Here is a 10,906-nt window from a genome sequence, read left to right on the forward strand (position 1 = left end):
AACAACAACAACAACAACCTAAGGCATAAATAGACTTGAAACCATGGCCAAAAGTGCATAAACAGGAGATGACAAAATCGACAAATGGGACCTCCTTAATTTCAAGTCCCTGTGTGGACCAAATATTTTCTCCAAGAGCTCTGGTGGCCTAGTGGCAAGAAGCTGTGCTGTAATCCTGAAGGCACATGGTTCAAATCTACCAGAAGCTCCATTGGAGAAGGAGGAGTCAGATCCAACTCAACAGTACACAAAAGAAAAACAAATTTTCCTTTTCTCCAGTATGGTAAAAAAAAAAAAAAAAGGCCCTGGACTAGGAAAACTACATTTGGCGATGATATGTCAGACAAGTGTCTCATAATGAAAGTTTACTGAATACTGCAGGGTTTCCACAAGAAAAAGATAAAGAGCCCAACCACAAAAGGAACAAAGGACATGAAAGACTCTTCACAAAGGAGGACATTCGGATGGCTAACAAACACTTAAAGAAATGTTCAAAAGCACTAGCAATTAAGAGAGATGCAACTCAAAACAACAATGAGATATCATCCTTCCTCCGCAGCAGTAGCAAAGTTTAATAACACAGCAAGCAATAAATGATGGACAGGATATGGAGAGTTTAGAATACTTATGCAACATTGGTGCGATTGTAAAATGGTACAACTGCTATGGAAGGCAGTTCGGCATTTCTGAAAAAGCTGAACATAGAAATCCCTTACAATTTGGCTATTTACTGCTAGGAATATATCCCAAGGAAATCAGAACTGACACACAAAAGGAGACATGTACACCTATGTTCATAGTAGTGTTATTCACAAAAAAAAGAAAATGAAAACAGCCCAAATGTCCATCAACAAATTAATGGATTGAAGAAACTGTGGTAGATTCACACAACGGAGTATAACCCAGTACACATGTTAAATAGTAATATACTACATGATATGGTAGAGTCTAAAGAGCATTATGCTGAGTGAACTATCTTAGTCACATATGAACAAGTATTGCATAAGAAAGAACATTGCTGTGGAAAGTAGGGTAACTGAACAAGATAAATTAAAGATTCCAAGGGAGTGATGGGAAAAGGAGAGATATCTGAGTACCACCAAGAAGAATACAGCTGGGAGTATAATACTTTCTTTGGATGCAGGTACCTGTACTAGAAACCTCTGTGACACAGGGGAAGGCCAATATACATGGAGATCTCCAAGAATTGGGCTCCCGGATGTTATAAGGATATAGGACCTTCTTCTAGAGCCGACAGAGAAAGCCTCCCCTGAGAGCCAACACTCAGTATTTTGAGCCTCTGAAATTGCGATTCTGTTTGTAAAATTCACCCTCTCCCCCCAAAAAAGAGAGAAATGATCACCGGGATGACAGAGGTTGGTGAACAAAGGGGAGAAGAATGAATGGGGGAAATGTGGTGGGAACTTGAGGAGATGGTGTGATAACAAACATGTACAAATGGTAGTTAACTGCATGAATACAGGGTATATGAGGGATTGTGTGGGGCACAACACGTATGGATAAAGCACAGTGTGTAAAGGTGGTTATATACAAGTCAATTAAAAAGTGGGAAAAGGAAGGGGAAAAAAGATGTATGATATAAATTAACACTGGATATTGTAGATTTAGAAAGCTTGTAATTCTGCCTTTTGTCAGAAGTTGATTGGAAGCACTAAAAGGGAGGATATTCCCTGAAAATAAGCTTATTAAAAGTAGAGCTTGATAGTGGGTTCTGGGGTTTAGTCTAGGCAAAAAATTAATTTCACCCAGTATTCTGAGAATTGCATTTGAATGAATTTTTAGACATACATTTCCTCCCTTGGACTTTTGATTGAAGAGATTCACATTTGAAAGAAAGGCAAGAAGAGGGAGAAAGAAAGAAAAAGAAAAAAAATAAAAAAGACCAAGAGATGAACCTTTTAAAACCAGAGAGAGCTATTTGGCTTCTGAGACAAGGTAAAAGTCAATGCCCATCAGAGCCTACTTGCAGAACGTGAAGTTAAAGGGAGCTGGTGAGTATGTTCACTCACAAAAATCACCTGGATTCACTGGAGTAGAAGTAGGAGTCATGTAGCAGTGAAGAGCTATGAAGGAGGCATGCATTCAGTGAAGAGCCTGAATATATTCCTTCAGTACTGTCCACCTACCATGCACAGATGTATGGATAAGCAAAAAAGGGTTGTTAGCCTAAGAAGTAGGGAGTCAATAAGATCTCCTGGCATACCGACGTGGCCCCATGTCAGGACTAAGGCTGAGTAAAGAGACCGGCCAGTCTGGGAGATGTGTAGACTCCAGAGTTTGTGGCTGATGCACATTTGGACCTAGCCACAGCAGGCTGGAATGAGTGACAAGAACCCAAACAGATGAAGAAAAGATGATCCACGCTGTGAGCTAGTGTTGATATCTGCAATCTGATGGCTTGCTGTGAAATGGACTTTGCCTGTAGATGCAGAGGCTCAAAATTTCCCAACTGAACAGAAGATTCTTCAGCAAAAAGGACATGCCTGTTTCTTCAGAGTACTGGTTTGATTGTTGTTAAGTGCTGCTGAGTATGATCCACAGAGACCCTGTGAACAAAATCTGAACACTGTCCTATCCTGTACCATCCTCACACTTCCTGACACACTAGAACCCACTGTGGTAATAACCAGGTCAATCTACCTGGTCAAAGGTCTTCCTCTCCTTCACTGACCCTCCTCCCTATCAAGCACCATGTCCCTCTCTAAGGAATAGGCCCTCCTAGCAACATGCCGGAAGTATATGATGTGAAGCATCATTATTCTTTCCTCCAAAGAGTAGTCCAAAATAAATTTACCGTCTCCAACATTTATAATATATATATTTTTTTTTCTGTCATTCTTAATCATTGTTCAACTCTGAGGTACACAGCAAGTGACTGGATGGCCTGAATCACACTCACCTTAGTCCTCAAACTGGCATCATTGCTCCTCCATAATTTGGAGAGGTCTCTAACTAAAGACTTTCCCAATGTAATGCATTTCCTTATTTCCTCACTACTGGTTCCAAGGGTGTTAACTGTGGATCCAAGTAAAATGAAGCTTTGACAGTTTCAATCTCTTTTCCATCCATCATGATGCTGCCTATAGGTCCAGTGGTAAGAACCTGTTTTCTTGACATTGAGATGCAATCCATACCAAAGCCTTTATTCCTTGATCTTCTGCAACAAGTGATTCAAGTCCTCCTAACTTTCAGCAAAGAAGGTTGTGTCATCTGCATAACGTAGGTTATTCATGAGTCTCCAATCCTGATGCCACATTCTTCTTCATGGAGTCCAGCTTCTGGAATAATTTGCTCACCATACAGATTAAGTAGATAGGGAGAGAGAATACAATCCTGACACACTCCTTTCTTAATTTTAAACCATGCAACAGCTGCCTGATCCAAGTCCAGGTTTTGCATGAGCATAATTAAGTGCTTTGGAACTCCCGTTCTTCCCCATCACAGCTTGTTATGATCCACACAGTCAAATGCCTATGCATAGTCAATAAAACACAAATAGACATTCTTCTGGTATTCTTTGCTTGAAGCCAGGATCCTTTTGACATCAGCTATGATATCCCTGGTGCCACAGCATCTTCTAAATCCGGCTTGAAATTCTGGCTGTTTACTAACTATGTACTACTCTTCTAGCCGTTTTTTTTTAATGATCTTCAGCAGTATTTTGCTTGCATGTGATGTTAATTATATTGTTTGATAGTTTCCACATTCCACATAAAGATGTACAGTCTAGGAAATATTAAGGGGAATACTCTTATGTATTCTATGTTACTCAAAGTGACGTGGGAATAAACTCAATAGCAGTGAATTTAGACTCAGTCTCTCAGTTTACCAAGGACCCTCCCCTCAGTCAGTAATTAATTAGAGTGCACTCTAAGAAAGTTGCCTCCTTCCTCACCTCAAAATATATTTAACTCTGAAAGAAAATTGAAGACTTTTCCATAGAAAATAAGCTACCTACACATCTTTGCTACCTAATTTTTTCATAACACAAATATCACAATGTTATTTATTATGTCTAGAATAAATACATGCCAATATCTCTTTCCACAACTAGTTTTATATCTGTATCAAAGAAAAAGGTAGCATTTATTCCTCCAGTTAAAGTCTTTAAAGAAAAAAAATGTACTGTCTCACAGTCTGGAAGGCTAGAAATCTGTATTAGGGCATTCGTTCTTTTTTTTTTAATATTTATTATTTTTGTGTGAGTGTACCGTCAAATCAGATCTAACTGGTACAGGAGGAAATTGTCCCAGATTAGTACAGGAGGAAATTGTACCAGATCTGACTGGTACAGGAGGAAATTGGTGGTTTCGAACTGTGCGCCTCTGGGATTGCAGTTTCAGGTCCTTGCCACTACTAGGCCACCAGAGCTCCCCAGGGCATTAGTTCTAAGAAAGGGTCCTTCCTTTTTAGTAGCCCAGGTGTTAGCTGGCACTTCTTGGCCTGAAAAGGGATCTTCGTTTGCTATCTGTATTCTCCTCATGTGTGTCTCTGTGTCTATTCTGGTCTTTTTACAAAACACCACACAGAAGGGATCAGGGTCTATCCTGTATCAGATTAATATAACCAAAGAAACCCACTATTTCCAAACAGAGTCACACTCACAAGGAGTATGGTTACAAGTTCAGCATATATTTGCAGAGGAATAGGTGTATGACACTTTAATCCACAACACCACACTTATATTTTCATATAAATACTAGAGGGCAAATATTTCTCCATTTACTTCAAAGAAGCATAACATAACAAAAAAGTAAAGTTCTATTAAGTTGAAAAGTTTCAACTGATGCAAAAAAATAAGACTCCTGCCATAGCCTTCTAGAATTCCCAAAATGTTACTTAATGACCTTTTAATTACTTGGTACAATGATGGCTTCATCCAATGAATCTCTATATTCTTCTTACTGGTATAACTAATCTAGAGCTTGAAAAGGATCCTACACAGGAACACTTAGCTGAACAGGCAGAATAATAATCAGTCTAGATAGTTCTGGTCAGAGACAAATTCTAACACAGGAATACAAAAGTTGTAGCAATGGAAAAATTCTGAAACAGACATTATAATATAAAATGTAATTAACAATTCTGGCATAGACATTCTAATATAGAGAAATTCTGACACAGACATTCTAATACAGACTTTAACGGAATAGAGTTCTAATATAGAAATGTTAATTAACAATTAAAGATAATGTAAGATCAATAAAATAGATAATGTGATGGGTTTCAGTAGAAAATGGGACTCAGCTCACCCTAAAAAAAAAATCTGATTGGATGTACAAGCATCAAAGTATCTGAAACATTAAAAAAGAATGAGCAAGTATAAAAATGAGTGATATCTAACAGAGAGGAATGTTGTTGTTGTTTGTTGTTGTTATGTCCCATCAAGTCACTTGAGACTCATAGCTACCCTATGCACAACAGCCCTAAACTCTGCTCTTTCCTGTGCCAATCGCACTGTCTCTGACACTCCCATCCCAATTACCACAGTTACTAAATCAATCAACCTCATAAAGGGCCTTCCCCTCCTGCACTGTCCCTCTACCCTACCAAGCATGATGTCCCTCTCCAAGGACTGGTCTCTCCTTACAACATGTCCAAAGTATGTTAGAGGGAGCCTCAGAATCCTTGCCTCCAAGGAGCAGCCCACTTTAACCCTTTCCAGGATGAATCTGTTTGTTTTCTTGGCAGTCCATGGTACCCTCAATACTCTTCTCCAGCACCACAGCTTTTGAAAGGCATCAATTCTTCTATCCTCCTTGGACATTGTCCAACTCTCTGATGCATAACAAGTGACTGCAAAGACCAGGGGTTATTGTTATGGTGAGCAGAAAATAAGACTGAAAAAGGCTAAGTCAACAGGAAACCTTAAATGCTGGGCTGAATTAATTTTATAGCTCTAAGTATCCTAGAGGAGTCTTACTTTCCTAGAATGCAAACCTCAGGTGAATTTAAGTTATAAGAATTATTCCTGTAGTAAACTACACTAAATACAGGGATTCATGAAGGTGATCCTTTTATGTACTTTGTAACTACAAAACAAAAGGAAGACTGAACTGCCTTACTGTTAAACTAAAATGCTTCTAGTATTCTACATGTATTTTATCAAAATTTTCTGACAACTAGTTTAATACACACTGAGACAAGGATGCTCCTTGGTGGAGGCAAGGATTCTGAAGCTTCGTCTGAAATACTATGGACATGTTGCAAGGGGGGGATCAGTCCTTGGAAGGGGTATCATGCTTGGGAGGGTGGAGGTACAGCACAAAAGAAGAAGACCCTCAATGAGATGGATTGATTCAATGACTGAGGTAAAGGGGGAAGTGTGTCAGAGACAATAAGAGTGGCACGGGATAGAGCATGGTTTAGGGATGTTGTTTATAGTGTCGCTATGAGTTGCAGGTGCCTTGACAGCACATAACAATAATAAGCTTCCTCTCAAGACTACTGAAACAGTAGGGGAAACACCCAAGAAACACATAATTTATTTTTAAGAATTAATATCTTAACAATACTCAAAAAATAGAAAGATGGTACATCAGGAAACTAGAAATTTTGAGAAATTTAAAACTGCAGAAGAGATTACAAGGAGCATATAATGATTTCTTAGATGTAAATATGTGTCAACATTATTGATTTTACTTTTACGGTAATAAAATGTAAAATAAAATAAAAACAATAAGTGAATTACTGTATTATTTGACACCTCTGTCGTGTATAGATGTTCTCACAGGATGACAACTGTAGCTGATTTGCGTTGTCCAATCAGAACTGACTCATAATTGACACTCCAAAAGGGTTTCAGAGGCTCTAGAAGGCACAGAAAAAGACTACCTATCTTTCTTTGTTGGGGAAGCAGGTAGATTTGAACCATTTACCTTTGGGTTAACAGCACAACTCCACCAGAGCCACCAGAGCTCCATAAAGAATTATGAAGACTTTTCAAAGGCAAACAGGAGGCGTTGTGAGGAGTTCCTGTTAAAGAATATCTAGAATAATTTGAGCATATTAATGGATTATAATCCATTAAATAAGAAGCTATGGATATGAGACATTTCAAAAATAATAGTTACAAACATAATTAGAAAAGATAGAGCTCGTCTTTACATTGTTGTTGTTGTTGTTATATGCCGTCAAGTTGTTTGTGACTCATAGCGACGCTATGTACAACATCCCTAAACTCTGCTCTGTCCTGTGCCAATCTCACCATCTCCAACACACCCACCCCGATTACCCCAGTCACTGAATCAATACACCTCATAGAGGGCCTTCCCCTCCTGCGCTGTCCCTCCACCCTACCAAGCATGACTGGTCTTTCCTTACAACACGTCCAAGGTATGTTAGATGGAGCCTCAGAATCCTTGCCTCCAAGTAGCCACCTGGTTTAACCCTTTCCAGGATGAATCTGTTTGTTTTCCTAGCAGTCCATGGTACATTCAATACTCTTCTCCAGCACCACAGCTCAAAGGTATCAATTCTCCTTCTATCCTCCCTAGTCACTGTCCAACTCTCTGACACTTAACAAGTGAGTGCAAAGATCATGGCCCATAGCAGGTGCACCTTAGTCTCCAGACTGACACCATTGCTCTTCAGTACTTTGGAGAGGTTCCTAATAGCCGATTTTCCCATTGCAATACATCTTTTAACTTCCTGGCTGCTATTGCCAAGACTATTGCCAAGCAAACTAGAACTGTGAACAATCTCAATCTCTTCACCATCCACCCTGATGCTGCCAATTGGTCCAGTGGTGAGAATCTCTGTCTTCTTTATTTTGAGCCTCAGTCCATATTGAAGGATGCAGTCCTTGACCCTCTGCAGCAAGCACTTTGGTTCCTCCTCATTTTCAGCAAGCAGGGTTGTGTCATCTGCATAACGCAGATTGTTGATGGATTATCCACCAATCCTAATGCCACACTTCTCCTCATAGAGCCCAGCCTCCTGGACAATCTGTTCTGCATACAGGTTGAAAAGGTATGGAGACAGGACACATCCCTGGCATACACCCTTCCCAATTTTGAACTATGCAGTGATTCCTTCCTTTGTTCTGACGACTGCCTCCTGGTTGAAGTATACGTTTCGCATTAGCACAATCAAGTGTTCCGGGATTCCCATTCTTAGAATCAGCCACAGTTTGTTATGATCCACACAGTCAAACACCTTTGCATAATCAATGAAACACAGACACTCCTCTGGTATTCCCTCTTCCAGCCAAGATCCATCTAACATTAGCTACAATATCACTAGTACCACGACCCCTTCTAAACCCAGCCTGCACTTCTGGCAGTTCTCTGTTGACGTGCTGTTCCAGTCATTTCTAGATAATCTTCAGGAGAATCTTGCTTGCATGTAAAACAATGATAATTCTTCTATGATTGATGGAATCACCAAATCATCATTTTTAACCATCACAGTATTTACTTAGCTAAGAATTATCAAGAGAAGCTAAAATCAGTGAGCAGACCATTTCAAGACTAGCATATATGTACACAGTTTCAAAGCAGTTCCCAGTAATTACTTATTAACTATGAAAAAAATTCTTTACATATAGAAACTTGGCAAACCACATTACCCAAAGGATTAAAGTTGACATTACCACACTAGCAAAATAAACTGGCATCATCTGCATTATTAAACAATGAAAAGTATACTATAGTTCTACAGAACCCATGCTAAAAATGCATGTTGTTGTTGTTGTTATGTGCCATCGAGTCGCTTGCGACTCATAGCGACCCTATGTACAACAGCCCTAAACTCTGCTCTGTCCTGTGTCAGTCGCACTGTCTCCGACACTCCCATCCCGATTATCCCAGTCACTGAATCAATCCACCTCATAGAGGGCTTTCCCCTCTTGTGCTGTCCCTCCACCCTACCAAGCATGATGTCCCTCTCCAAGGACTGATCTCTCTTTACAACATGTCCAAAGTATGTTAGACGGAGCCTCAGAATCCTTGCCTCCATCCAAGGAACAGCCCAGTTTAACCCTCTCCAGGATGAATCTGTTTGTCTTCCTAGCAGTCCATGGTACATCCAATACTCTTGTCCAGCACCACAGCTCAAAGGCATCAATTCTCCTTCTATCCTCCCTAGTCATTGTCCAACTCTCTGATGCATAACAAGTGATAGCAAAGACCATGGCCTGTATCAGACGCACCTTAGTCTCCAGAGAGACACCATTGATCTTCAGTACTTTGGAGAGGTCCCTAACAGCAGACTTTCCCATGGCAATACGTCTTTTAATTTCCTGGCTACTGGTGCCGAGAGTGTTGACTGTGGAGCCAAGAAAACTAAAGTTGTGAACAATCTATCCTGATGCTGTCAGCTGAATCTAATTATTGAAAAATAAAAAACAAACTATAAGACAAACGTAATGAGTAATGTTGTGTATGCATGAGATTTTCCTTTAAAAAATCTCAAAGTAAAGCCTCTTTGAGTATACTCCAACTTCTCATTTTCTTTACTGTTATCCAGTCTTTTACATCCAAGGAACAATGAACTAACATTAACCTAATATTCAGTGGAAAGGAACTTAAGAAAGAGATCTTTTTTCTGGTTCAAATAATAACAAGAAGGACTAAAGAAATAAAACTATCTTTTCTTTTCTGAACCTTTACATTAAATTATACCCAACTGTGGTTAAGTACAATGATTTTTTTTTTCATTTTTATAATAAATCAAACTCACTGGCCTTTGGGTTAGCAGCACAACCGTCTATAAACTACTACACCAGAGAAAAATGTAAATCTCATATAAGTTGCACGGGAAACTTGTCTACCACTTATAGTTATAATATAATTAATTCAACTTTATTTATATAAGAAACAGGTAAACTAAAAACAACACTGTTATGAAATTACTTTTATTAGGTACAATAAAACCCACTGCCTTCAGGCTGATTCTGACTCATGGTAACTCTCCAACAGGCTTCTGAAGTTGTAAATTTTTACCAAAAAGTGCCTAATCTTTCTCCCTTGGAGGAGCTGGAGGCTTGACATATCTTTCCATTAACATCCCAAAACATAATAAAGTATGCCACCAGAGGTTATTAATAAACAATTACTTACCTTATTAAACATAATAAAATTCTCAAGAGTTCTAATTATAAACAGTTTTCACAATACGTGTACTGTTCTGGACTAAGTATATCCCTTAATTTACATTAAAAATGAATTTTTTTAAAATACATACCATCATCATCTTTGCTTTCTAGTGGAACACTCCAAGCTATTAGGTTTCTTGCTGTGCGCCCCTCCTCTGCAACAATTCTCCTCACTTTGTCATGACTATTGGAGCGCTGGAATGAGGCCTATGTACAGAAAAGAGAAGACTTATTAGACTATCCTAAGTTAATATATACAGTATATCTCGTGGCAAAATTGGTTATTTTTCACATGTTCTCAGAAAGAAAATACTTAAAACTAGTTGGAGATTGCAAGAAGGATCAAACATACAGAATGTCACAGATCTTTTTAAGGTCTAAAAGGATTTAATTTTGCAACATGAAATAAATTATTTAAAAAATAAATACAATTAGAACTTCTGATGAGATGCTAAACTAGCCTGGCCAGGCAATCTGTCCCTCTCTGGCAGGGACACCCAAAAGCTAGGAAGTCCACTCATCAACAGTAATACTAGCACCCTAAAATTTTGGGGAAATTATTAAAGGCAAAGTCAGACACAGAGGAGAGTGACAGCACAAATGAAGACTAACTGAAGAGAATAAAAGCAGTTCTACAAATCCAACCTGAACAGCTGCCAGGAGGCTGAGTTTGGAGCTCACAAATAGAGATCTACCAGATCTCATCTCCCCCATTACTTACTGACAACCAGTCAAATAAAGTTTCTGTCTGAATTTACAGGCCATTCTTAGTACCCTGGGCACAACCCT

At 39.0% G+C, this 10,906-nt stretch overlaps 1 protein-coding gene across 1 annotated transcript in view; it reads right to left on the bottom strand.

Moving 5' to 3' along the window:
- SCAPER (S-phase cyclin A-associated protein in the ER) overlaps positions 1–10,318 on the bottom strand; it is a 507,933-nt gene extending 497,615 nt beyond the window's left edge. Inside the window, exon 1 of the mRNA XM_006888275.1 lies at positions 10,207–10,318. The gene's annotated coding sequence lies outside the window, so the exon portion shown is untranslated. The remainder of the gene's footprint in view (positions 1–10,206) is intronic.
- Between the last annotated feature and the right edge of the window lie 588 nt (positions 10,319–10,906).

This window comes from Elephantulus edwardii, unplaced genomic scaffold, assembly GCF_000299155.1.
Source record: "Elephantulus edwardii isolate Elephantulus edwardi_28Jun2011 unplaced genomic scaffold, EleEdw1.0 scaffold00066, whole genome shotgun sequence".
NCBI classification, from domain to species: domain Eukaryota; kingdom Metazoa; phylum Chordata; class Mammalia; order Macroscelidea; family Macroscelididae; genus Elephantulus; species Elephantulus edwardii.